Source organism: Heteronotia binoei, chromosome 3, assembly GCF_032191835.1.
Source record: "Heteronotia binoei isolate CCM8104 ecotype False Entrance Well chromosome 3, APGP_CSIRO_Hbin_v1, whole genome shotgun sequence".
Lineage (NCBI taxonomy): Eukaryota > Metazoa > Chordata > Lepidosauria > Squamata > Gekkonidae > Heteronotia > Heteronotia binoei.
The window spans coordinates 67787504-67814404 of NC_083225.1; the positions used below are offsets into that span (position 1 = coordinate 67787504).

At 39.6% G+C, this 26901-nt stretch overlaps 1 protein-coding gene across 1 annotated transcript in view; it reads right to left on the reverse strand.

Moving 5' to 3' along the window:
• The window catches only part of ARHGAP6 (Rho GTPase activating protein 6), a 331686-nt gene that overhangs the window by 168108 nt on the left and 136677 nt on the right, over positions 1-26901 (reverse strand). The gene's annotated exons all lie outside the window — the stretch shown is intronic.

Here is a 26901-nt window from a genome sequence, read left to right on the forward strand (position 1 = left end):
CTTTGTAGAGAGTTTGTGACTTTAACAGAGACACAAGGAGGCAGAAATTCAATAGGAATAGCAGATCTTCAGTATAAGGGTGCATTCACACTGCACTAAATGATGTGTTTTGAAATTGGACTTTTACTGTTTAAGAATAGCAAAAATCCAGTAGCAAAACATTATTTAGTGCAGTGCAAAGGCACTCAAAGTGAAAAACTCCACTGAATTTATTTCCATTATGCAACTGATAAACCCACAGGAGTTATAAATGTTAAATATCCATTATGTATATGAGGAGGTGGCTTGATCAAAAGTGCAAGGTTAGCAGAAGCATCTTCTCTGCCACCCTAGAAAGGTATTTTCCTTCACCAACCAATACCTATTTCCAAAATCACAAACTAACTATAAACATATGACCAGAATCACCACTGCAAGCTTCTTATGTTGAAGATAGTTCAAAGTGGCCTCTGAACTAATATTATTTAAATATGTAAAACATAACTAGTTTTATAGTTGTGTATATATTAAAAGTGTTATCCACTGCAAACCTCCAGAGAGGAAAGATTAAATTCTAAGGCTGGAAACACAGGTCTGTCTGTCCATCCATACCTTCCCCCATTCACCCTGAATTTTTATATAAGGTACTTAAATCCCTATGGTGGTCCATTTGATTTTGAAAATGATCTCCATCCATTCTGTATTCCACATTAATGTTTGTATGGTCCAGTTTACACTCTCCACCCCTTTACATGTGGCTCCTTCCCTGTTGGTGGTCTGCAAAGCAAATGCTGAGCTTGTATACCCTTCCCTACTAACATTTAAAGCCAATGTTTGTGAAGCATTGTTATGATGTTTTACAACATCACAACAACTAACCACATTAGTTATGAAAGTATGTCTGTGTGTGTATACACACACAGGGGACCCCAAGGACTTGCAGAGGATAACACATTTTCCCCTGCATCTTCTCACCATTATTTCCTCTTTTTTATTCCTGGCATCCCCCATGGCTTCTCTTATTTTCCTGTTTCCTTTTCCTTGGTCCCACCCACCAGCAAACTTACCTTTTCCTGATCCCTTGGCAGCCCCTCCCAGTGGTGCTGGGCCAGTGGTGGAGGATTCCAGTGGTCACAATAAGGCCTTTCCCTGGCAAGTCCTCCTTCAGGTCTGCCCCTGACAACCTCCATAGCATTAATTTACAGAAACCAAGGCTTGGAAGGTTCAGCAATATTCTTTCAGTTGCCTAACAACCTCACAAATGGCAATTGAGAGCTCAGTGGTCATTCTTTGCTTAAAGCTACAGGCATTGTTACTATTACTTTGCGGAGTTTTAATCCCGCAGTGTATTTTTTTAGAATTCAGATTTTTTTTTGTAAATCCAAAACATCCTTCAGCTCTTTGGAAAAATGCCACCTATCCGTCTCTAGTTCCATTTTGCTGATCAATTAATCTACACTCTAGAGCCAGGATCAGAATTAGATATCTGATAGTGGACATCATATGCAAACAAAGCCAGTACTTTGAGGTTTACATGAGGGGAATGGCAATGCTCAAATGTGAGGCTTGTGTGTTTAGGAAATATATGCAGACCTGAACTACAAATTGGACTACTGTGAAAAAACAATGAAAACATCAAGATCCTTTTAGTGACATACATAAAACATTCCACTCACACACAGTACATAATTTCAATAAGTGAATTCCATTCACAGTTACGTACAGACTTTGAAAGGAACTAACGTTAGCACCATGAAACTATTAGACTGAGGCTTCATAATATACCCACTCTCCACTGTACTACAAAAAAACCTAGTCATTCAGCTCACCTATCACATTAAAATGGCAATAGTTCCTTTAGCTACAGTCCACATACATTTTCTTAATTCACAAAGTCTTTATAGCAGGCCTGCAAATAGCCACTCATTTAGCTAAGTATAGAAAAAATTATTTCAAATGACCAGGCAAAGATATTCTAGAAAACTGTCTCCTCCACCACCACCCCACACACAATTTGAGTGCAGAAATGACTAATTTAGGAAGCAATCCTAAACTAGTCTGCTCAGAAGTAAATCCCATTTTATACAGTGGGGCTTGCTCCCAGGAAACTGTCCTTTGGACTGCAGCCACATGCATGTGAGACTCAAGTGCTTTTTCTACCACAGATGCAAACCAAAGGCTGAACTGATGGTGGTTATGTCAACATAGGATGTTTACCCTAATATGCATCAGTTCAGATTTACTTACATTGGATCTCATTTTACTGCCTACTCATGACGTTGAGGTAAATCCTTTCCAACATATTCTGTCACCATTCTGAATAATTTGGTGACTTCCATAAACTTGACTACTTCACTGCTCATCTTCAGCTCCAAAACATTTATGAATTAGATGAAGAAGATCAACTCCAGTAGAACTGTTGGTGTGTGCGTGTGGGGGTGCTACTTCCCTCCATTAAACTAAGCTATCCTGTTTCCATTTACTGATCCATGAAGTCCTTTCTCTTATGACTATCCAGGACAGATGCCTTTGATGAGGGATTGAGTCAAAAGGCTATTGGAAATTGAAATATATAATGTCTACTATATCTACACATCCATGAGAATCAAGAATTCTTAAGAACATATTTAAAGTGAGGCTGCACTTGCCTTAGCAGAAGTTACATTAGTTCTTTCTGAGTAAGGCTAGTCTTTCTATATATTGAATAATGCTTTGCTTTCTACCAACATGCTGCATCAGATGTTAGGCTAATTGGGTTTGTAATCTGTTGAGTCTCTGGAGCCCATTTTAAATGTGATATGACATTTTCAACTTTTCAGTCCACCACTAAAGATGTCAATCAGTGATAAATTGCACATTTTAATAGATCAGTTTTCAAAATAACCTCTTTTTAGAACTTTCATTTATGCCAATTGGAGCCCGTAATTTGTTATTTTTATTTTAGTTTTTGTGTGTGTGTGTGAATTTATAGTCCGCCCTTTCCCAAGATGGGTTCGGGGCAGATTACAACACAATAAAAACAGTTAAAATCACACAATAGAACAGTTAAGAATGAAACAGTTAAAGCAATTAAGAAAAAATGAAAAAGGCGGCATCAGTGATATAAAAATCATTCACAGATTGAGACACAGGGTGCAGTGAGCGCAGGGAGACCAATTAGATGGTGTGAGGACACCCGCCTGCCTCAGCCAAAGGCATAACAGCTCTGTTTTGCAGGCTTCCGGAATGGTAGAAGTTCCAGTAGGGCCCAAATCTCCTTAGGGAGCTGATTCCACCAGGGTGGAACCAGGGCTGAAAATTTTTTTAATATATCAATAGACTGAGAATGTGATCTCATATTCCATTTGTTTGATTTAGCTTTTCAAATGCTATTCTCCAAAATACTGGTTCAGGCATGGGCACTAGTCCAACATCTTGTGCAGTTTGAAAAGCACTCCTTCAGCTTTATTGCAACTTCCCAGTTCTCCATCAGTAACCCTTCATTTTTGGTTGGACCACTTACTGACAACAGCATAACTAGTTTCCAATTCTATCATATTTAAACAAAATAGGGGCTGACTTTAAAAAAAACAACTATATGTAGAGCTTTGAGAATATAGGCTGTAGGGTGGAACAATGAAACTACTCAATTTGCATATTGAGAGGAGTGTGTGAAGGAGTGACTGGAAGAAAAAAACCAACAACAATTGGGTATAGGGTTGCCACTGTGCTGGAAAATACCTGGAGACTTTGGGGGTGGAGCCGGGAGAAGGGAGGATTTGGGGAGGGGAGGGGCCTCAGCATGGTACAATGCCATACAGTGCAGACTTTAAAGCAGCCATTTTCTGCAGGGGAACTGATCTCTGCCAGCTGGAGATCAGTTGCAAAAGTGGGATATTTCCAGGCCCCATCTGGAGGCTGGCAACCCTACTGGGTAGGGTGTAGAGCATGAGGTCTAGTAGTTTTTCTGTCCAAGGACTGGATTGCTAAAAGACCTCAGTTGTAGAAGTTGTGGTCTGATGATGAGGAAGGAGGCCCTGAGAACTTTCCTTCACACTGGAGGCTTGCTTCTGAGGGACTGCAGCTGAACCAGCTTCAACAAGAAAATAATACTTCTGAGATACTGACTACTGGGCCTTCGGTTTGGAAAGGAAAGGTGTTTGGTGATGGGAAGTACCATACCCTACATACAAAATTTTATTTTCCTGTTGTAATAAACAGTTACTTTGCTTAAACCAAGGTGTGTGAGTGGGAAGGGCACTTAAGAAAGGAGGCCCTAAGCTTTGAACTTGCCCTTATTTCCAATGCCTGGGTTACATATATGCTTCTCAATTATTTTCCTTGATTTACTTATTATAGAAAATGCATGCATGGTCTCTCTAGAGAGTTGTTTGAAATTGTTCACTACTAAAATAATACCAAGTAGGTCACTGAAAACAAACCAGGGCACAAACCAGCTACTGAGCAGTCTAAAATTATATTCGTAAAACAGGCTAGAAGCAGACCATGAAACAACTTCAAAAGATGGGGCCTTTGTTAAAATCTTAGGTGACAAAAGTAAAATAGGTGTAAGTGAGGCCCATGAGAGGGTGATCACTCCAAAGGTGTGACCATCACTGCAAAACCCTGTCTCTAGCTACCCCCTGGAGAATCCACAGTTATACAACAGTAACCAATTGTGAAGGGAATAACTGTGCATGGCACACTTAATTAAGCAAACTATGCAATAAAATGGTTTTTTTTTAAAAAAATGCAAGTCTGTATTATTTCATCATTTAAATGTTAATTCATTCTCAAACTGATGGCAGGCAGGGTGGGAACCACCAAGCAACAGGTTCCGGATCCAGAATATCTTTCAAACAATTCCCTTTCTCTCCACCAAATCCTGGAATCTGTGGGCAGTGGCAGCTTGAGCCTCTTTTGGCTCTGCCCTTTATCTCTTGCTCCCTCCCAGCCATGGGACCTAAGAGAAAAAAGGGGGTGACATCTCTTCCTCCCCTGCAGTGCCCGCCTATGATTTAATTGTCAGATGGAGATATGGTACAAAAAACGTTGCCCAGATCTGGAAGCAGCATTATATAACTTCAAAACTTTGTGTCATTTTCTAGAACCTAAGACTGCTAAAGCAAGTCCAGGCTATCTATGGAGTTATGTTCATCCTTGCGACAAGCTCTGGATGGCTGGTTTGATCTACATAAGGTTCCATAGCATATTATTGCCAACATTATGGGCTCTGATTTACTACTTTGATATATGGACTTCTATTTATTAGTACTGGAACTGTTCCCAGTTATGGACTATTTACATGTAAAGTCTGAATTGACTATAGTATGAACAATTTGGATATTAATTAACATTTAAATGATGAAATAACAGACTTGCATTTTAAAAAATACTTCATTGCATAGTTTGTTTAATTAAATGTGACATACATGGCTATTTCTAGCTACCACCTGCTTCAGGATCCATCTAGATTTGACAGGCATCCCCAGGATTGCTCCAGGGACCAGCCACCATTTTAAAAAAGTGAGTCCCCAGTCTAGAACTCCTTTAAATTTCACTGTGGTGGTCTGATTCTGGTGCTGCAGGAGAAGGAAATCCAAAGTTTACCCTGCACTGTTTTTCTTCTGCAAAATGACACCAGGGTATGTGTGGCAAATAAAACCTCCAGGCTCTATTTCAAGGAGGGAGGGAGGAGCCCTCAGGGAGCAGAGCTTGAAAACAGCATCTTTACGGATGGGCTGGACAATACAAGTCAAGGCAGTCCTTAAAAGTATGCTGGAACAAAAGCCATCTAGGACCTTAAAAATAAGAAACAGCACTTTGTGATGGGAACAGATGAACAACCAGTGTAAGAAGCCCACTTAAAATCCACCAGGGACCGGGCCTTTTCTGTGGTGGCCCCCTCCTGGTGGAACCAGTTGCCGGAGGAGGTGAGGGCCCTGCGGGACCTTGCTCAGTTCCGCAGGGCCTGTAAGACAACCCTCTTCCGGCTGGCCTATGACTAGCTGGTACAAGAAATCCAGGTGTAGTTATATTAGAGGTTGCTGTCCCTAATGTTTTAAATGTTTTATAATTTTAAATATTTTATAATTTAAATGTATTAATTAATTTTAACTGTTTTATGCTTAAATGTTACTATGTGAAATCTTATGCTGTGAGCCGCCCTGAGCCACTTGTTGGGAAGGGCGGGATATAAATTAATAAATAAAATAAAAATAATTTAAAAAGATGCTTCAGTACAGATCCACTGTTTGTAGTCTCTTTGAGCCCTGCACAAACGTTAGTGAGCCTTCTCTTAGTGAGCCTTATGAGCTCATTCATGCAATCAGAAAAACAGCAAGAAGCACTATTCCCAAATGTAGGAAAAACCTGCATGCAAAGTGCTCATTGCAAATATTTTTTAAAAAAGAAATAATCTTTATTTTATTGTAATTAAATTACAATTAATGTAACATTAAAGTTAAAACACATAACAGTTCCCAGAAGTAGGGCAGAGTTCTGGGGCAGCAGGTTTACTCTTGGTTTCCTGAAACCCATAGACTGTTGCATACTTCTTAGCATGTACAGAAGGTGGAATTTCTTCATATGTACAAAGTTTCAGTTTTTTCCAAGGAGCATTTATTGTACTTTATAGTTTCCTTGACTTTGCTAATTAACCATTCTGTCATCCTCTTGGATTTATATGTACATTTCCATATCTGCAGTGTATAATCTGAGGTTCCATTATCGGTTTAGATAATCCCAGAACATCTTGAAGAGATTTGATGTTCTCACTTTCAACATTTTATCTGTGTTTTTTTTTAAGTTTCCACTTTCAACATTAACTACAAGCAAGCTATACATCCTGGGGAACATTTACATCTACACAGACCTGATGCTCTGTTGCCACTTTGCCTCAACAACATTCAATCTTGTGCTATATTCTGATCATTATTCCAGATGTGGAAGGACTATTTCCAATATAGCTGGTTTCAGAAAGAGACAGTAATTTATTGTATTTAGAAATTTTGTCTTTTTGTTCACACCAATGTATCCATTTTCCTAGATGGTGTGAGAGCTGCCTCTTCAGTTTTCTTTATCATCTCAAGATCACACTTCAGAGTTCTTGTGTGTCTGGGGGATGGGGAGGAGAAAGGTGATGATACGCCCCTGTACTTACTTACTTTCAGGATCTGAGATTCCACCATTAAGTGATCTCATAGAAGAGATTACTAAATTCTGCAGTTTATTGGGTTCTATTCCCTCTACCATATAAATGAACACAAACCCCAATATACTTTTCTTTGTTCTGTTCTTTGCATAGAATTTATATCCAGTGCTAACTGTATCAAAATGATTGTGTTCCACCAAGTTTTTGATATGCATACTAACTTTTCCTCCAATGCTATGTATTCCAGCTTCTGAGTGTGGTTGGAGGCACCGTATTACTATCTACTAAAGTCTTTAAATACTGTCCCTCTCAGAATCTCCAAATGATGTTAATACTGTTATGTACCATGTGACTGAATCCTCTCCCACACTATCAGGCTATGTTCATGATGTGATGAAGTCACTGTGCAGTCAACATGCACACCACCTCCAACCCATCCTTCTGTATTTCTGAGAAGCCAATCTGTCACAATCAGTGCTAACTTTCCGCCAGAGGTTACCACTAGGGATGGGCTTGAGCCTTGTCACAAATCTAAATTCATCACAAAAATCACCCAGTTCGTGGTTCATGAGTCAAAGGTTGTGTGATCATATTGCAATGAACCTCCCATGATCCTCCATGGTTTTTATGGAGGTGTGTGTGCAGTTCATGTTGGTGGTTTGTGCAGCAGATACACTGGTGCTGATCAATTAATAGTTTTAGAAATGGGCATGGGCTTCTGCAGCCCTTCAGCTGCCCTGGAAACACCAATAGTGGTCCTCCAAAGCTTGACAGGTAGAGTAGAGTCAGCTGAAGAGTTTGGTTCTCAACTCTCAGTTCTCTGGTGAGTTGGAATCAATCCTCAGTTACACACTGTGGGAGTTGGGCCACAGTTTCAAACTGCCTATCTCTGTCTATCTCCTCCACCAGGTATACCAAACTCTCCTAGTCTGACCAGCCCCACTTCCAAAAAGTGATTCAGTGTGGAGTTTTAAACGAGTAGAAACTTAAACTCAGCAGTGGATCTAAAAACAGAGCTTTTGCCACGGCACCATCTTTGTTACTTGTTTCAATTTAATGCCTGCTGATGTTTTCATCAAGAAATAGACTAAATAAACATCTGTGATTCCAGCTAGAACTTGGTACTGATGAAGAATTTCAGCCCAAATTGTTTGTGTAATTATAGTTTGGGGCAGTCTTTTGTTACCAACTCCTTTGCCTTCTGGCTAGGAACTGATTGGTTTTCCAACATTCAAGCCAGTGCAAAGGTATTTTAGCCTCACACTAAAGATTTTCTGTATTTAGATTGTAATATAGATTCATTTCATGGAAACTATGCTTTCAAGTTGTAAAGTGTACTGGCCTACTTGGTTTTTTTCTTTGCTTTTCTTACTTTTAACTACTATAATTTTCTTCTCCCTAATTATTCTTAGCATTACAGGTTCTAATTTAATAAGATAGTTCCCCAATGACAACCAGCTAGAAATATGAGCACACTAATAAATGTCACCTTTCCCTGGCATCACTTTACTGTTGTCATCAACAGAGAAGAGTTTAATGAACTGAGCTCTGCAGTTTCAAAATACTGGTCTGAGAAGCAGTGGTTTCACAGAGCTGAGCATTAGCAGTGTGTACATTTCAAACTACTGCCTTATTGTTTCAAGAAACAAGAGAAGAAATATGTACAGTAAATTTTACAAACTACTAAAATATCCACATGAGATCATGCACTTCAGTAATCATCAAGTCTCTGTTCTTTTTCTGATTACTTCATGTTATATTTTTTAGGTAATAACAAAACATGGATAAGTAGCCACACCTCAGAACCTCTCAAATAAAGTCTCTAGTTCCTTCTCTTGCAGAGTTATAAGGAAAATAGCACACCTTTGCAACTGAGGAGACTAGATGTCTTCTTTTTAAAATTACAGCTAAGAATTCAAAGAATTTGCTGCACATATCATGGTACCCAAATATAATGATATCCTAGTCCCAATTTTTAAAAAATATTGCCTGAAGGGGACTGGAGCAGGGACACCTGCCATTTGGAATCCCCATCTCTGTTGCACTTTATCTGCAGCTGCACTGGGAATAGGGGATCCACAAAATCCCATCCCCATGTGGAAGACACCTAGGGATATCTTCAACAAAAAGTCCAGTTTAATATGAGGAACTTGAATACTTGAGAAATGCTCTTTAATCAAGACAATATGTTTCCATCTGGCCATTATACTTCAATTGTTAAGTGCTGTGGACAGTGGGAAAATTAAGCTCTATGGGAATAACAATTGGGAGAAAGAGTTTATATAGAGCTAAATATAAACCCATTGGAAGAGCTGAGAAATCTTGACACAGGGCCATAGAAAAACCAAAGTACATGAGGAAGAATCTAGCTCCCATTGGCTTTGATTCCTTCCCTTTCCCTTCCCTCTTCCTGTGATTAATACACTCAAGGGAAAGTTTGGAAAATAATGTGTGTGCACAAGAAAGCCAGAATGCAGGCAGATTGCCAGACTGAATCCTGAGAGCAGTGCTGTTTATAAATGAAACCTACATTCTCTCATTGCACCACTGCTCTGCACAACAGCTGTGAAATGTTGGGGAGAGGGTCTGATTCTACCTAAGTCACTCTTCTCAGTAGAAGCAAAATAACTACTGATACTGAAAAACAAATACTAGGTATCTTTTTCCCCCTGGAAAGCAAAACAAAAGTTGTTATATTTTGGTCTTCAGCATTTTATCAGTTTTGAAAAGCAACCCTTGACATGGGCATTGTGCAGTGACAGAGTTAATGAAAATCCATGTAGCATTCCAAGGATAGCAGTACAGAATAAGAGTAACCTCAGTATGTTTTCTTAAGATCTCAAGTTGCCAACAAAGCAAAATGAAGTAATGCACTCTGTCAACATATAGTATGCTCCACAAGCAAGGTCACTTATCCATGCAATTAGCAAGGCATTTAAGGAGAAACTGTTTGAACAACCATAAAGAAAGTGCACAACAGGCACCATCACCATTTTTAACAGTTTTTAAATCCCAGATGCTTTAGAACACACACAATAGCTATCCAAAAGCTACAGCTTAGTTGAACACATTTCATATTGTTTTTTGTTTATGTAATTCATTGTGAGGTAGTACTTCAGAACTGACCAGTCTAAACGAATGGGCTAACTCTAAATGCTAAGAAAATAAATTTCCCATTCTGCCACTTTCCATCCTGGAAAGAATGCTAGTCTTTTACAGACCAACGTGTCTGGACAGCCTAGCCTAAGACACATTAAACAGGTTTATATACGTTTGAATACACCATCACCACCATCAAGTCAGACGCCTCAAAGTTTATGGAGCCAGACTGGTCATACAAGGTATTTCCATAAGTCTCAGGAAAAACATATACAGCATTAATCTTGTTCAAATAAGTGTTTTTCCGTTCTCAATTTAGTCCAGTCTTAAACCAAACTCTAAACATACTCAGAACATCTCTCTCTCTCTCTCTCTCTCTCTCTCCCCCCCGCCTCTCTCCCTGCTCTATTTGGGAAGTACCATTTGAACATGTGAAGTTCCCTCTGGTCTATCAATATCAATGTTTACTCTGTCTAGGAGCTGCTCTCCATGGTCCCTGATGGTCTTTCACACTACCTACTACCTGAACCTTTTAACTAGAGGAGTGAATTTGGGACTTTCAATATGCACAGCAGATGCTCCACCAGTCATCTACAAAGTACCATGTCCTGCAGCAACAATAGCAGCAGTAAGAAGGGCTGGAATATAAAAGAATGACAGAAGTCCACACTTTAGCCCTGGGGAGTTCCATCTGCAGTTAATCTGGAACAGCACATAATGAATGAATCCATGAATCTTTAGGGACTCCACTAAAGGAAATGCAAGGAGACATATCTGAGGTCAGCAGTGTCCACAGAGGCAGAGTGTGGAGTATTCTCAATACCTATTATTAACACCTACAACTGAGTTCTCCAGGGGCTATTTCCAGGGAGAGCATTTCTCAGGTTTGCCTTAATCTCAGATAAAGCCTTACTCTCAGATAAAACTGTTGGATTGTCTAGGACTAATGGATGGATTTCTGAGATTGGTTTCCCCAGATCTGCTGCCTTTCATAATTTGCAACGACAGTAGGACTAAAGTAAACCGAAACCTATTGGTTTTGAATAAAAAATTGATTGCATGTGTTTTCATTTATTTTTATTCAGTTCATTCGGGGTTATCCCTGGGTGAGAACCGCTGGCAGTGGGCTAAGCTCCATGAAGAGGAACCTACAGTAAAAAGGAAGCAAAAAATTAAAGCATAACTGAATATGTTTGTTTGTTTGTTTGTTTATATCCTGCCCTCCCCTGACAGGCTCAGGACGGCTTTGAGGAAGGGAGTCTAGGTTAGATTTTGGCCATGCTAGGGCTATTTCTGTGGCAGCACCACAGAGTTGCTTTCAACTATTTCAATGCTGTTGCAAGATTACAGTTGCCAAGTCTGTGTTGGAAAATACCTGGAGACTTTGAGGGTGGACCCAGAAGAGGGCAGGGTTTGGGGAGGGGCCTCAGCATGGTACAATGCCATAGACTACTCTTCATTTTCCTTCAGGGAAGCTGATCTTTCCCAGCTAGAGATCAGTTATAAAAGCAGAAGATCTCCAGGCCCTGCCAGGCAGGCAACCTAATGCGAGGTGGATATTTTAATGTAGCTAGGACCACCAGTTTGGTCCCATGGGTTTCCATTTATATTTGTAGCTTGCTTAGATAGATTAGTGTGTGTGCATTTTAAAATTTTATTATAACACCTCAACTCTATGGTTTCAGTAAATAAATTCCAGTCTTCTATCCATTTAATCCAGGGAGACACTGATACAGCAATGGCCATGTACCATAGAGTCTAATAACACTATTCCCAAACATAGGTTTTGACCATGGTATGCATCATCCGGGATCTAATCCTGGATGAGAAATTTTGAGCATGACAGCTGACCTTCATATATTATCAAGGCCTAGCCGCCCTGAGCCTGCTTCAGCGGGGAGGGCGGGATATAAATAAAATGTATTATTATTATTATAACTCAGGAAACTAGTACAGTGGATCTTTCTGTGTACCTGCAGGTTTTTCAGAGCAGCATCAGCTGAGGTCAGAAAAGTAGAATTACAAGAAGTTTTATCAAGTAGAAGCCCCATTTTGAATATGAACACCTAGTACTGCAACCGCAAAACCAGTTGTGGATCCTGTTAGTGTACCATCCATCATACTGCCTAATAACTTCCTACACAGGTTCCAGGAGGTGTTTTTGGAACCGACACTGGGAAACTGAAGACTTTTAGCTTTTAAGGGACCAACACTGATGCTAAATCCACTTCAGCCTTCATGAGTGCAATGGGGATTGGTGTAAAATATATTTCTCTTCAAGGAGCAGGTCATACTCTCAATGTGAAAGTTCTGGTTTAGTATAATTGGGTTCATTAACAGGGAAAATGTTAAACAACGCCCCATTATTATCATTTGGTGAAGCTAAGCAGGGTCTATTACTTAGCTACTTATGAGTCCTGTACCCTCATAACCTCTGCAAGGTTAGGGAACTATTAAGATGGTCTGGATGTATTCTTTATAGTCCTTAGGAGCTTTACTGCTTTTATTGAAACCCTGGTCAATCTCTGGGATACAAAAAAAGTCACAGAAACTCGATGACACATTTGCTGCTAGGGAGTCTACACCCATTCAAGTCCCAACTACATGTAGCTGGACAGAATTGCTCAGCTGGCTCCAGAGAGCAGTTACATCTCGTTTAAAGAGGGAGCTGTCCCAAACACTTATTGCTTATTTATTGGAGCCTTTCCTGTAGACATTTTAGGCAGTAACATCCTCTTTTCAGGCAAGATATTCAAATGTATAGCAGCCATGTAAATCAAAGCTTTTGTGAAGGAGACTAATTATACATATCAGCTTCAGCTTCTGAGGTTTTGGGAATCAAGTTGCCTTGGGTTGCTTGGCATACAATTCATGATGGGAGACAGAGAATGTAACACTGCTCATTGTTCTGGACCATCATCTGCCTTTAGAACTATCATGCATGGCATCCTTCTGGTACAGGTGGCAGATTTGGTGACTCTCTCAGGTGTTTCTCATTTTTTATGGTTGAGTGGTATTATGAAGGATTAAGGGACAGCTTTTCCGTTCATTAACACTTGTGCTATGGATGCCTATAAAATTTCCCTCTTGCCTCTATGCCGAATGAATGAATGAAAGTTTAATACGGTCAAAGACCAATCAATTAAATACAAATAACTTAATAAGATACAGTCAGGCAATAGTAAAATGGGAATAAAACATACACAGTATAAAATATAATTAGACAATACTATAATGAGAATAAAACATAGACAGTATAAAATATAATTTCCTCCCCAAAACACTGATTAAATTCCAGAACCAAGGCGTTCAATTGGGTATTCCCCTTAAGAATTGCTTCCGGAGACTTATGGCTCGCGAAGCAAACTTGCCACACATAAAGTGGTTCCTTTGTTCCTATCAGCCAATAATCTGTCTAGCTGAAATCTAATATTTCTTCCAGGGACACTGGCACAGATCGGGAGTATATACTCGGCCCTAATATGCTGATATAATTTACATTGGAATAGTACATGCTCCCTATCTTCCGGTTTATTGTCCCCACAAATACACAGTCTCTCCTCGTATAATTGTCCTGTGTATCTGCCTTCAATAATAGCTGACGGTAACATATCAAATCTGAGAAGAGTAAATGTTCTCCTATACTCTGCTTTGTCAAGATTTTGCAAGTATGGCATCAGTGTTATTTTATGTAACTCCTCTATTCCTGGTAAATAGCCTTTAAGCTGATTCAGATCATGCTGTCTTTCAACATCCAAGATCCTCTGTTTAAGAAAGGGTTTAACCAGATTATGCTCCATATTGAGCAAAAATTGTTTAGATAGTCCATAATAGCCCAACTTGGACTCCATTTCTCTGATCCACAGAGGAACAAATTAATCTCTTACTATCAGCCCCACCAAACTGGTGGGCTGAATCATTAGTTTGTACCAGTAGAGAATAGCAGCAATCCACAATCTTGCTTTCACTGTAACCATACCCGTTTCTACTCTGATAAGTGAGTTGGGAGCACATGGAGGGACTTGTAGTATATGCCTAAGGAATTTGGATTGCACTTTCTCCGCTAACTGCCAGAGATGCTGATATGGTGTTATACTCAAAGGTGCCCCATATAACATTTGGGCGAGGGCCTTGGCCTTAAAGACCTTGACTGCAGCCGCCACGTTCTGCCCCCCGGAGGTCCAGTAGAATTTCTCTATGGCTCCTGAGCTTTCTGCTGCACTAGTTGTAACGTAGTCCACGTGTGCCTTCCTGGCCCCTGAGGCCTGAAAAACTACCCCTAAATACTTAAAGCAGCGTGTCTGTTCAATAGCCCTGTCGTTTATCTTCCAATGATATACCTTAGGTCTTTTTGCAAAGGCTAAAATTTTTGATTTTGAGTAATTTATTTCAACCTGGTTAACTTGACAGTAATGCGCTAGAATCTTCATTGCTCTCTTTAGCTCAATTGGGGTCCTAGAGATCAGCACTGCCTCTATGCCATATTAAACAACTATATGAAACCTCTAAAAGAGGTTTTCTGGAAGTTTTAAATGAGACATCTTCAATACACTGGTGACACACAAAAATATGTTCTTACTTTTCAGGCTAATCAGATGAGAGAGTTCTGCATTGGAACTAGTTAGAAAGACTAAGGGCGTTTTCCCACAGAGCTTACCTCGGAGCGACGTCCCTCTTCACCGCGCAGCATCTGCGCGGATTTCCCACCAACTGCTCCGCAGAACCAGGAAGTGCCGGACCTTTTGTGTCACAGATGTAAACCGCTAAAAACCAGTTTATGTTGGCGACGCAAAAGCCACGGTTCTTCCTGGTTATGAGGGGCAGTTGGTGGGAAATCCGCGCAGACGCTGCGTGGTGAAGAGGGATGTCGCTCCAAAGTAAGCTCTGTGGGAAAACGCCCTAAATGAGGGCCAAAAATCCAGAAAATACTTTGGTGTTGTTCTGTGCTTCTCCAGTCTACACCTTCCCTTAAAGAACAGATTCAAAGTGTGCTATTAGATCTTTAATTGTAGATAAAAGCTCACATACATGTTGTTCTACATAGTGGGTTGGATCCAGTCTAAACTTTCCATTAACTGAAAAGATGGGGTAATTCCAACCAATTATCTTCCCTGCTGCAGACTCCCAATTTGCCCCTCATGTTGTTCCTGGGGATCCCCTGTCCCACATAAACAGTATTTCAGGGAGATTACTGGACTGCAATGGGAGGCAGAAAGACAGAAACATTCTGTTCCATTGATGGAAGTGTCTTGTGTGAGCAGAAATTTTAGTCTGGATTCAATCCCAAGGTGTTGCTCATGTTTGCTCTGCTAGAGGCAGGATATGGTCATAGTTATCCATACATTGATCACATTCCAACTGGATTTCTGCAAAATCCTATGTTAGACTGCCTTTGAGTTTTTGGAAGATTAAAGTAATGCACCAAACAATTGATGACACTAGATACTAGAAACATCTGTCTTCCGTCCTGAAAAAAGCACCACTTATTGCTTACTTATTTCTGGGAAGAATACCAAGGCTATTACCTAAATTCCTAAATGGTTAGGGGTACTTACTTGTATACCCATCTACCTAACTTGCATACAAACCTGCTACTGGGAGGCTGTTACCAGAGACTGCACTTTTTCCTGTATTGCATTGATAGATTGACTACCTAGCTTTCTCCCACAGATAACCTGCCTACCACCTAGATTTGTCAGATTTAGGCATCAGGTTAAAATATTTTCATTCATTCTGGTGTTTGCTTGATTTATAGTTAAGATATATGATCAACTCTCCACTAAAATGCTTTTACTCGCAGTCTATTTTGTTAAAACATAGCTTCCATACCAGAATTCATAAATGGAAATTTAATTACAACTGTCCTTTTCCAGGTTTTACAAGTGATATACTTCTACAGTTACATAAAATCAAACCTAATTATCTACTAAAATTGAAACATGACTCATGGACACAGAAAAAGCAATACCATGCACCCTAATATATGACTATTCAACACCTGTTATTTTGACATCAAAATACCGAGTTATGTGCCCAATTGGCTCTACTTTATGAACTAAACTGTGCTAAGTGTGCAGAAATTTATCACTTTTTTAATTTGGCATATATTAACATCATGTATTTTTTCTTTCCTGCTGATTTTTAATATGTTCATAAATTGCTAGATGGTTGGAGCAGACAATGACCATTATGGAAACTTTTTATCTGTGCTACTTCGCAATTTCTCCAGCATCCAAGCCAAGCTCTGAGCTTTCCAAAAATGGCAAGGAGAAATTGTGAATTATACTAGTCTATGCATGAAGCTTCAGTTCTGCTGCTAGTACATAATCATTTCAGCATCACTCACAGAGCTTACTCAAGTATATTGGTAGATTCATCCAATGATTCTGTAGTCTTTGTATGCACTGGGTAGGGTTGAGGTGGGATTTTACTTATGAGTAATTATAATCAGCTGCTCTCTGCACACCATTAGCACATTATATCAAGAGGAGAACAGATAACTTTAAAACATGTATATTCTGTGGTAGTGTCATCTCTAACATTTGAATTGTTTCTCAACAAGCTCCTTTTGCTTTCTTGCATGCAGTATGAATAAAAACCTCATAGTGGTAGTTCGGCATTCCATCTAGGATATCTGATACTCACATTTGATATCAAAAACAACTGACACATCTCACAGTTACTATTTTTTATTGATGCTTGCCCCACTATCCTTTATAACTTCACTGACCAGTAGAAAGAGACATCTTTGCAACTCAAAGCTGAAATTTAACCCCTCATGCAAAAATGAAAACATTGATATCAATCTGGTCTAGTTTTTATAACATCTCTTGGATATCAACAGTGTGGAGTTCCCAGGCACTGAGCCTCTATGTGGAATGCCAGAGCACACAAGGAAGAGTGTCCAGGCCTTTGGGAGAGGCACTGAAAGTAGATTCCGAAGACCAATATTGCTGTTGGCTCCAAACAGCCTTGCTCACACACCCTACTGGCAAGATGATGCCAAAGTGGCTGCCAGCAAATCAACAGAAGGTGAAAGGAAGGTGAAAGGCCGAAAAGCTTTCAACATAATCTTACAAACAAAGAGTATAAAATCAAGGAATGAAAATAAAATAGTGGAAGATTTTTTTTATTACACATTTAAAAATAGTTAAATTAAATTATATTTACAACCATCCAATTTTCTATTTTCTTTTTATTGGCTTAGTTTTCTTCAAAATAGATCATATTTCAAAGCCCATTCAAGTGTTTTCCGGTTTAACTGACTTTTTAGGTAAACATAGATAGACAAAATATTCTCAGTACTTTATCAAGTAAAAGAAAGAAAGATGAAGGCATCTGGCACTGCAAGAATCTATTCTTCTTTCCTCCCATGGGGACTAATTCTCTCCCACAGTGCTCATGTATCACTACTACCAATGTATTTCATAGGAAGACCCACATGATAGCTCTTTCCAAGATGCAAATGCCACACACTACTGTATACAATTTTTCTGCTTCCGTTCAATACTTAAATTCAGTCAGCAAGAAATTTGTGTTCCCAGTAGCATACAGTATCATATCCTGATCTTACCTGTAACTGTTCAAGAGGGCATCTTCATAAAGACAACAGGACTACTGAGCAAGGTGTGAACTTGCAAATAGCTAGTCAGCAATTGCCTATTCATGTACATTCTCTGAGATGGTTCTTACGTTATTGAACATTCTATTGGAGGCTATTAAGGAAGGCCCCCACATTCCTATTATTCTGTAAAATGTGCAAAACAGAATTGTTCAGGAAGGCATTTGTGTAGATGTAATAAAACTGTGGTGTAACAGTTCAACTCCAGAGGTGACTTATTGGAGATAAAATATTTCCTATACTGACTGTTTTGTTACCATAAACAGACAATTAACATGAGTTCTGCCCTCCCCTTTCTTCCCCCTCTTCTACAATCCCAGCACAACTGTAATATTTTATCTTACTAAGACTCTTTCCTGTTAGGTTCAAATGTTATCATATCTTGTAATCTGTACACTGATTGTATGATCTTATTTTATTTTGTACTGACTGATTGAATTTTGCTTATCATACTTGCAAATTCACCTTAGATTCCAGTAAGAAAACTGGACTATAAATAAAAATAATAAATGAATAATAATTCAATAAGGTGCTTTTATAAAAGAGAAAATACTGTAGTCTATGTTACTGTGTGTAGTATGGATTATTTTTACATATATTTTCTTGCTCCCATTGCATTGTTATCTATCTTTTTCTGAATTGTTCGATATAGCACATCTAACACTTTACAGCTGTATGCTTTGTTTACATTGATATGCAAATTTTTAATTTTTCTTACTTCAGTTTAAAAAACAGGCATCATTATCTCTTGAATATGTTGGTTGTAACATAGCTCAGGCAAAATAAGTGTATAATCAGCTGGTCTATTTATGGACTATTTTGACCAAGCGATCATGACAAATGTTGACACGATATTAGATCTATGAAGGCCACCACTTGTGCTCTGGATCCTTGTCCTGGTTCATGAAATCATGTAAAGACCACATTCACAGTGTCCATCATAAATCAATCACTGACTCAGGGTGCCTTCCCTCAGCCACCCAAAGAGGCAGTTATTTGACCACTATTTTTTTAAAAAAAATCCCTACAGAAAAATGATATAGTCAATTATTGGTCAGTCACTAATCTGCCAATTCTAGGTCAGACAATTGAGAGAGCAGCAGCAGACCAACACCAGGCCTTTTCAGATAGCTCATCTGCTCTGACCCCTTTTGCATCTGGTTTTCAGCCCAGACTATAGGACAGAGACAACACTGGTGGTTTTAGTTGATTATCTCCATCTGAATGTAGACAAAGCCCATCCCTCTTTGTTGCTACTGCTGGGGTTATCTGAAGCCTTTGATGCAGTAAACCATGCCATTCTGTTGAGGCATTTGGAGGCAGAAATGAGTATCAGGGAATGTACTTTGGATGGATTTAAATAATTCCTCCAAAGGTTGCCATCGGAGAATAGTCATAAGATTAGGATTTGTCTTGTGGAGTTCCTCAGGGCAAATTCTTATCCCTTGTACTATTAAATCTATATGTAGAACCCTTAGGAGAAGTAATTCATAGTTTTGGAATTGGGTGTCATGAATTTGCTGACAACAACCAGCTCTATATCTCTCTAGCCAAATCTCTTGGTAACATGTTAGAAATCTTGAACCACTGCCTGAGTGCTGTAGTTAAATGATCTAAAAGTAAACAAATTTAAACTAAATCCTAACAAGACAAAGGTGATGCTGGTTGGGAAGACTGAAGTCTTAAAGGACACTGTTAAATACACCTTCAGTGATTTCAGCTGACTCAGTTAAGAGCTTAGGGGTTACCCTGGATTCAGTATTATTGCCAGAGAAGCAAGTTCATGTAGCTGCATAAAATACTTTTTTTCATCTTTATTTGAAGGATTCATCAGATTTGCAGGATCACCTCTTCTATGCTCCATATCAGCAGCTCTATCTGTATAAATGCATTCTCTGTTATGGACCATACTTTGTGGAATTGATCTGCCTGAAGAAACCAGAAGGACTCCCATGCTTCATCATTCTGTAAACTACAAAAACCAGAATTGTTCCAGAGGGCATTTCTATAAAAGTAATAAGGTGGTAAAGCTGCAGTACTGCAGTCCAAACTCTCTGCTCATGACCTGAGTTTGATCTCAGTGGAAGCTGGGTTCAGGTAGCCAGCTCAAGGTTCACTTAGCCTTCCATCCTTCTGAGGTCAGTAAAACGAGCACCCAGCTTGCTGGGGGTAAAGTGTAGATGGCTGGGGAAGGCAATGGCAAATCACCCCGTAAAAAATCTGCCATGAAAACGTTGTGATATGATGTCACCCCAGAGTCAGAAATGACAGGTGCTTGCAGAGGGGATTACTTTTACTTTAATAAGGTTATATGATAACCTGGAAGGTACTTTTATAAAGACAACATGACAATGGACTATATCACTGTGTATAGTATGTTTTCTCTGTATATCATCCTCTTACTGCATTAAGAGTAATTTTCTCTGCGTATCATCCTCTTGCTGCATTACTTACATATTTTGGGCCCAGCTCGAAGGAGAGAAGCAGGAGATGGTAAGGCAAACCCACAAGTGTAAGACTAAGACAGACAAGTTTTGGTGGATTAAAACTGACCACAACTTTTATTGGTAACAGCTGAAAGAGCCTTGGTGCAGCATGGGGACAAACTAGGGATTCTGGAGGAGGACAGGGGGATTAACCAGGAGAGAGAGGAAGGTCTAAGTGATGTAGAGACATCACTTATGGCATTCACAGGAAGTGATGTTATCAAGCTGGGACACTTCAGTGACACTCCAGTATTTGGGCGAAAATTCTATGGCCAAAATGGCTTCTACCATAGTTTTTGCCCAAATATCAGATCATCACCCTGATGTTGTCATCTCCTGCATGCACCGGCCATGTCACCAGCCATGTCTCCTGACCCTTTCTCTCTGTCTCTGTAAGGCCTCTGACAGCCACTTGATTGGTGGTGGCAGAGTTAGGCCTGGCAGAGGGGGATCCCTGCCTTCACCAGGGGAGCAGGCAACCCTATGGATCTACTAACATAATACCATTTTATGCACTGGTTAACATATTGTGCATTGTTATGCTTTGTTTCAGATACCTGTAATCCTTGTCCTATTACATTGCTTATTAGATGCTTTGTCCTGTTGATTGCATTGATTTGCACTGTGTCATCTGCCTTGAGTATTAGTGAGAAAGGAGGACTATAAATTACATAAATATTGACATGTTCCAGAAGCAAGAACTCACTCTCCAACCCACCCTCCCAAATGAGTGGGAGGAACTATGATTATGGAAGCGTACTTTGCACTGGCTTCTAATTAATGTATACTGCACAGGGTGCTCTCAGGCTACACAGTTCAATGCTGGGTTTTTGTTTTCGTTTTAAGCAGTTATAGTAGTCCTGTCTAAATCCAATGTGATTTGCTCTCTTGTTCAAACTGTAAAAAAAGTGTGTGTGTGTGTATAGATTTAGATATAGTGCTATAGGTTTCTATTGAAATATATTGTTCTATATACTTTCACTGCAAATGGGGGAGGCGCTAACTTTCTGAATCCTTATACAAGAATCAATATAACTCCATAGCATTTTTAAAAATTTCAGTACTGCTTTTTTAGCATCGGAAGTTGAAATTGTAATGATCTTTCCAAATAGAATATCACGCCAGCTTAAAAAGAGACTCACATTTAAATGATGCCAGAACTTTTCATTCCAGTAAAGAGCTGGGCCAGTTCCAAAACAGACTCGCAATGACACTGTACACATAGATTAATTATTAGAATTAGATATTGCAACAGATGGTATTAAATAGATTACAAAAGCATTCAGGAAGTAAAACACAGAGTGTATCAGAAGTCAGCCTAGCAGAAAAAAGGGCTGGTGGTTGTTTGATCCAACTAGCAAGTCCTTTTATGGTTTTATAGTTCAGGCAGGGTACAGATAAGAAGCCTTCACTTACTGAGCAGTGTTGTCTATAGAATGATCAACTTATGAACTGGTTTGGAAAGGTTTCCACATGATACTGCAATCAGCAGGGAAAGAGAAGCTAAATTCAGCTTTCTGCATTTTTTTCAGAGCTTGCTAATTGCTTAGACATCACTGCCTAAATCCAGAGGTCCTGTATAAGCCGCAGAGAGATAAACTTAGAATTTCACAAAATAGAACATGCTTTGAGGCCAGTCTCTGTAAGGAGATTCACAGATTTCCTGGGGGCTTGCACTTCACGTCACCTCAATCAGGTGAGCTAAGACAGAATTGGTATAAGAGAGTCAATATGGTGGACAGAGTGGTGGACGAAGACACCCAGGTTTGAATCCCCACTTCTGCCATGGAAGATCACTGGGTGACCTTGGGCCCATCACAAACTCTCAGCCTGGCCTACCTTACACTGCTATAGCAATGTGGAAATGGAGAGGAGAACAATGTATTAAAAGCCACAGACTCCCAGCTGGGGAGAAAGTGGGACATAATTAGAGGGAAATGAAATGAGGCAAATAATGTGTTGTTCCAAAGCTGTTTGGGTAGGGCTGCCAAGTCCCCAGCTTCCCATAGTGGGGGACTCTCTCTCGCGCACAGATTGTGTGCACAACGCGATGATGTCACCCGGAAGTGACATCATCAAAATGACAGCGCCCACGCAGAGCCACTCTAGGCATTTCCCGGGAAAACACTATGGTTTTCATGGATGCTCTAACCATTTGGGAGGTAAAAACTCTATGGTGCCATAAAGTTTTTACCTCCCAAATGGCTAAGTGTCCAGGAAAACCATAGTTTTCCCAGAAATGCCTAGAGTGGCCCCGCATGGGCACCACCATTTTGGTAACAACACTTCTGGGTGACGTCACTGCGCCAGTGACGTTGGGGGAAATTCCCCCTGCTGGCTCAATGTGGGCGGGTTGGGAACCTCCCTGTCAGCGGAACCCCCGCCCGGACCTGGGGCTTAGCAGCCCTATGTTTGGGGCAGGTCTCTCTGAAAAGCTCCTTCTAGCACCTGATATGTACTTGTTTGGTCAGAGTTTCACTAGATTCATTGGGAGGGCTTTAAATTGACATTGGAGGTGAACGGAGATGTCTGCTGAGGAGCTTTGGACTTAGAAGAGGATTTGATAATGGCTTTTTTTTTTATAATGCCTATTTGGGAAGTGGATGGAGAACCACAAATGATCAGATATGAGGGATGTCAGGCTTAGGAGTTCAAGGTTTTGAGTTTTTTGTATACTTACATATAGAATTCACCAAATTAATGCATAGTATAGACAATATACAAAATCTATATTTGACATGTACAATTAAAATACGGGGTCAATACAGTAAAGTACTCATCCCAGATAACTCTATAGCTGTAGCATTTCTAAGTCAGGAGTGAAAGCCAGGAAAGCAAAAAATTACAGTCTTTGAATGGCTTCATCACAGTTGTTATAGATATCATATTTACGATCTAAAAGTGATTTCTTGGGAAGAGAAGCCCTGGAAAAAAACTTTCCCGGCTTGAAAATTCCTTGGTTCTTTTATTTTCAACATAGAAATATTTATTGTACTTCAGGTTTTTTTAAAGTCAGCAGAAGGGCAGACATTGCATTTGAAAAACTGATACATATTGCCCCTAAACTGGCAGACAAAGGTAAACTGTACTCTATGCTAACTGAAACCATTAACACAAATAGGGTAACAGTTGTGAATATATGGGAAAGAGACCTTGGGGCTTCCTTAACTGATAATGACTGTAATGAGGTCTGGACATCATATGCATTCACTTCAGAAGCACTAAAAAGTCAAACTATCTTTTAAAATTTGGTCCAGATGGCATCTTACCCCACAAAAGTTGCATCGTTTCTGTAGGAAGGTTCCAAATGTATCTTGGGGGAAAATATAAACAAGTGGGATCTTTCTATCATTGCTGATGGCAATGCCCAGCCATTCAAAGGCTTTGGAACAAAGTAATTATGGTGATTCATAAGATCACCATATGTAATATATATAATATAAAGTTAGACCTAGATTGCAAAAGGCTATTACTGGATTTCTCATAAGGTTATTGATACATCAGAGCTTAAACTTATTTCAGTTTTATTGACAAGAGTACATTTGTGGATTTTAATAAACTAGACGAAGGATAAACATCCATCTTCCAACATTGTCTAAGGTTAAAACTTGGGACCTTAAGGAGAAGATCTCTTTACTGGTAATCCCTACAGATTCAGATTCTAAATTATCTCACTTTCTGGACAAGTGGATGCCTCTTATTTCTTATTTGGACAAAATGAAATGTTATAAAGGTGGGGAAATCTCCACCAAACATAGGTTCTTTTTTCATGATTGTTTAGTCTATAATTTCTGAAAGAATGTGTTTTGTTCATTTGTTTTAATGAGCATAGGACAACATCATGTCCATAGTTTTTGGACAGCTATATTTGTTGTGTTCTATTTGATTTTATGTATGTTGGAATTTGTTTTGTTGTTAAGATGTTTGTCATTTAAAATAAAACAATTTAAAAAATGAATGCCCAAAATATTGGGAATAAGAAGTTTGAATTTCTAGTCCAGACACTGGGATATGATTTAACAGGCATTATAGAGACTTGGTAGGATAATTATCATTGAATATGGTAGTGGAGGGATGTGAATTGTCTAAAAAGAACCACAAGAGTCAGGGGGAAAGGAGGTGACCTGTCTTTGTACATTAGGAAAGATTACGATTGTCAGGAAATATTGAATGATGAATGTGATGGTCCTGTGGAAAGTGCTTGAATAAGGAAAAGAAATGGATGAACCAACAGTATTGTGGTTGCAGTTTGTTACGGACCACCAAATGAGAGAAAAAGAGATATGCTTTCCTCTTGGGACCACTGATCAATGTGTGCTAGCAATATGTCCTAATGGCTATGGGTGATCTTGATTTCCATGATGTACGTGAGGAGACTTATTCTGCCAAGCACCCAGGGTCATGTAATTTCTTAATTTGTTTGCAATATAAATTGCTCTTTCAAATGTAAAAGAGGTGACTTGGGGACTGGCTATTTTATATTAACTTGTAGAGCTGGTTGTTGTGAGACTGGTGGGCGTGTTAGGGAAGTGATTATATGTTTTTAGAATTCTCTTTTATGGTATATTAAGAGTGTTTTAGTCAAACACATATGTTGATTTTTAGTAGAGCTGATTTTAGTAAATCTTGAGAGATGATTCCATGGAGACGAGTGTTAGAAGGGAAAGGGCAAGTGAAGGCTGAGTTCTTTTTAAAGGTGAGTTGTTGCGGGATCAAGCTATTGCCATTCTGCCAAGATGGAAACATGACAAGAGATCCAAGAGCCCATGTGGATGAACAGAGATGTCTATGATAAGGTAAAGGAAAAAAGGTTGTGTTTAGGAAATGGAAGGAAGGATGAATTGCCAAGGAATAGTACAGTAAACACTGTAGGATAGTTGCTAGGAAGGCCAAAGTTCAGAATGGGCTAAGATTAGCTAGGGAAACTCACAATAGTGTGTGTTTTAAAATTATGTGAGACGAACACAGAAGGTGATCTGTCTGCTATTGAGTGAAAACAGAGAAATTTTGATGGAGCATAAAGCAAAGACAGAGAGGCTTAATGCCCATTTTGCCTCTGAAGATAGAAAGCCAGTGGGACTATCCAGTGATTTTTAGGGAGTGCCACATGTATGATTATCTAAACACTGGGTAGAAACTGCAGGTGTGTGCTTGCTAAATGAACTTCTCATCCCTCAGAAAATAGGTTTGTTTCTTTGAGGCTGTTGTCAATCTCAAGAAATTGAAGGAGAAGGAGAGGTATGTGGATGAGACCTTCAAAGGCCTACTAAAACAGTCCTACCCCCACGGCTGTTTTTGAGACTGAAGGTCTCATGGTTGGTGGGCATCTGGCTGAAAAGATAGAAAATGAACCCTTAGATGGGACTGCTTCCTCAAAAGACAGACCAATATCCTCTCATACCAAGGATACTCCACTGGGGAAAAGTGGGCTTTTGGAGTTGGGGATTTAATTGGAATTATTTATTTGTTTGTTTGTTTGTTTTTTAATGTAGAAAACAAGGTCTGTAACAAGCATTTTGACCACATGGTTACTTGTCTGCCTGCTCACAAGTTTGCAGAGTGCAGACATCATGCACTTGTCTAGATAGGTTACTGACAATGCAGGGCATGAGTCAACTGTTGTGGTGGATGTTGGTACAATGATATCGGGAAATGTAATCATGTGTCATTGGAGGAAAGCAGAAAGTCAAAGGCCAGGACCTCAAAGGTTGTGTTTTCATAACTGCTACCAGATCCATGTGCAGAGTTAGCTAACCAGGCACAGATTAGGACTCTTGATGCATGCATGACAAAGTGGTGCTGGGAGAAAGAGTTAAGATTTGCTAGATAGTGGGAAACTTTCTGGGACAAGCCAAGCCTGTGCAAAAGAGACAGACTTCATTTGAACCAAAGGGGAACCAGGCTGCTGGCACTTAGTATCAAAAAGGAGGCAGAGCAGCTTTTAAGCTATTCCTAGGGGAAAAGGAATCATGAGTTGTGGAACATCTGATTTGAAATAACACAGTCCAGGGGACAATAGTGTATATGCTCAGGATATTATTTGGAAGAGCACAATAGAATTTGAGAGTGAGAGAATGAGAATGTATAGAGACCAAATGGCTGAGGGAGGTGCAGGTTAATAGAAAGGGTAACAAATTACAGGCTTGCCAATCCCCAGGTAGGAGTGGGGGATTCCCCAAAACAGACACCCCTGTGTGATGTCAGTGACGTGCTTATGTAACTATCATGTTGGTGACATTGGGGGTGACACTCTACTTTTGGGGCAAAACTGCATGGTCTGTAGCCATTTTTACCAGAGTCTTGCTCATAAAGTAAAGTGTTGCTCCAATATTGCCAACATGATTATGTCACTTCCAGAAGTGATATCAGCATGTTGCCAGCATCCCTGTCCACCCCCAGAACTCTCCCCAAAAACCTCCTCCAGCAGGAGGAAGTTACCTGGCAACCATACAGGTGTTAAGGAATTGCATCATATGCCAATGCTAGAAGCCTGTTGTAATATTGGATGACTTCAACTAACCTCACATTGACTAGGTAAATAGATACTGTAGAAATGTGGTTCCTAGACATTATAAACAATGATG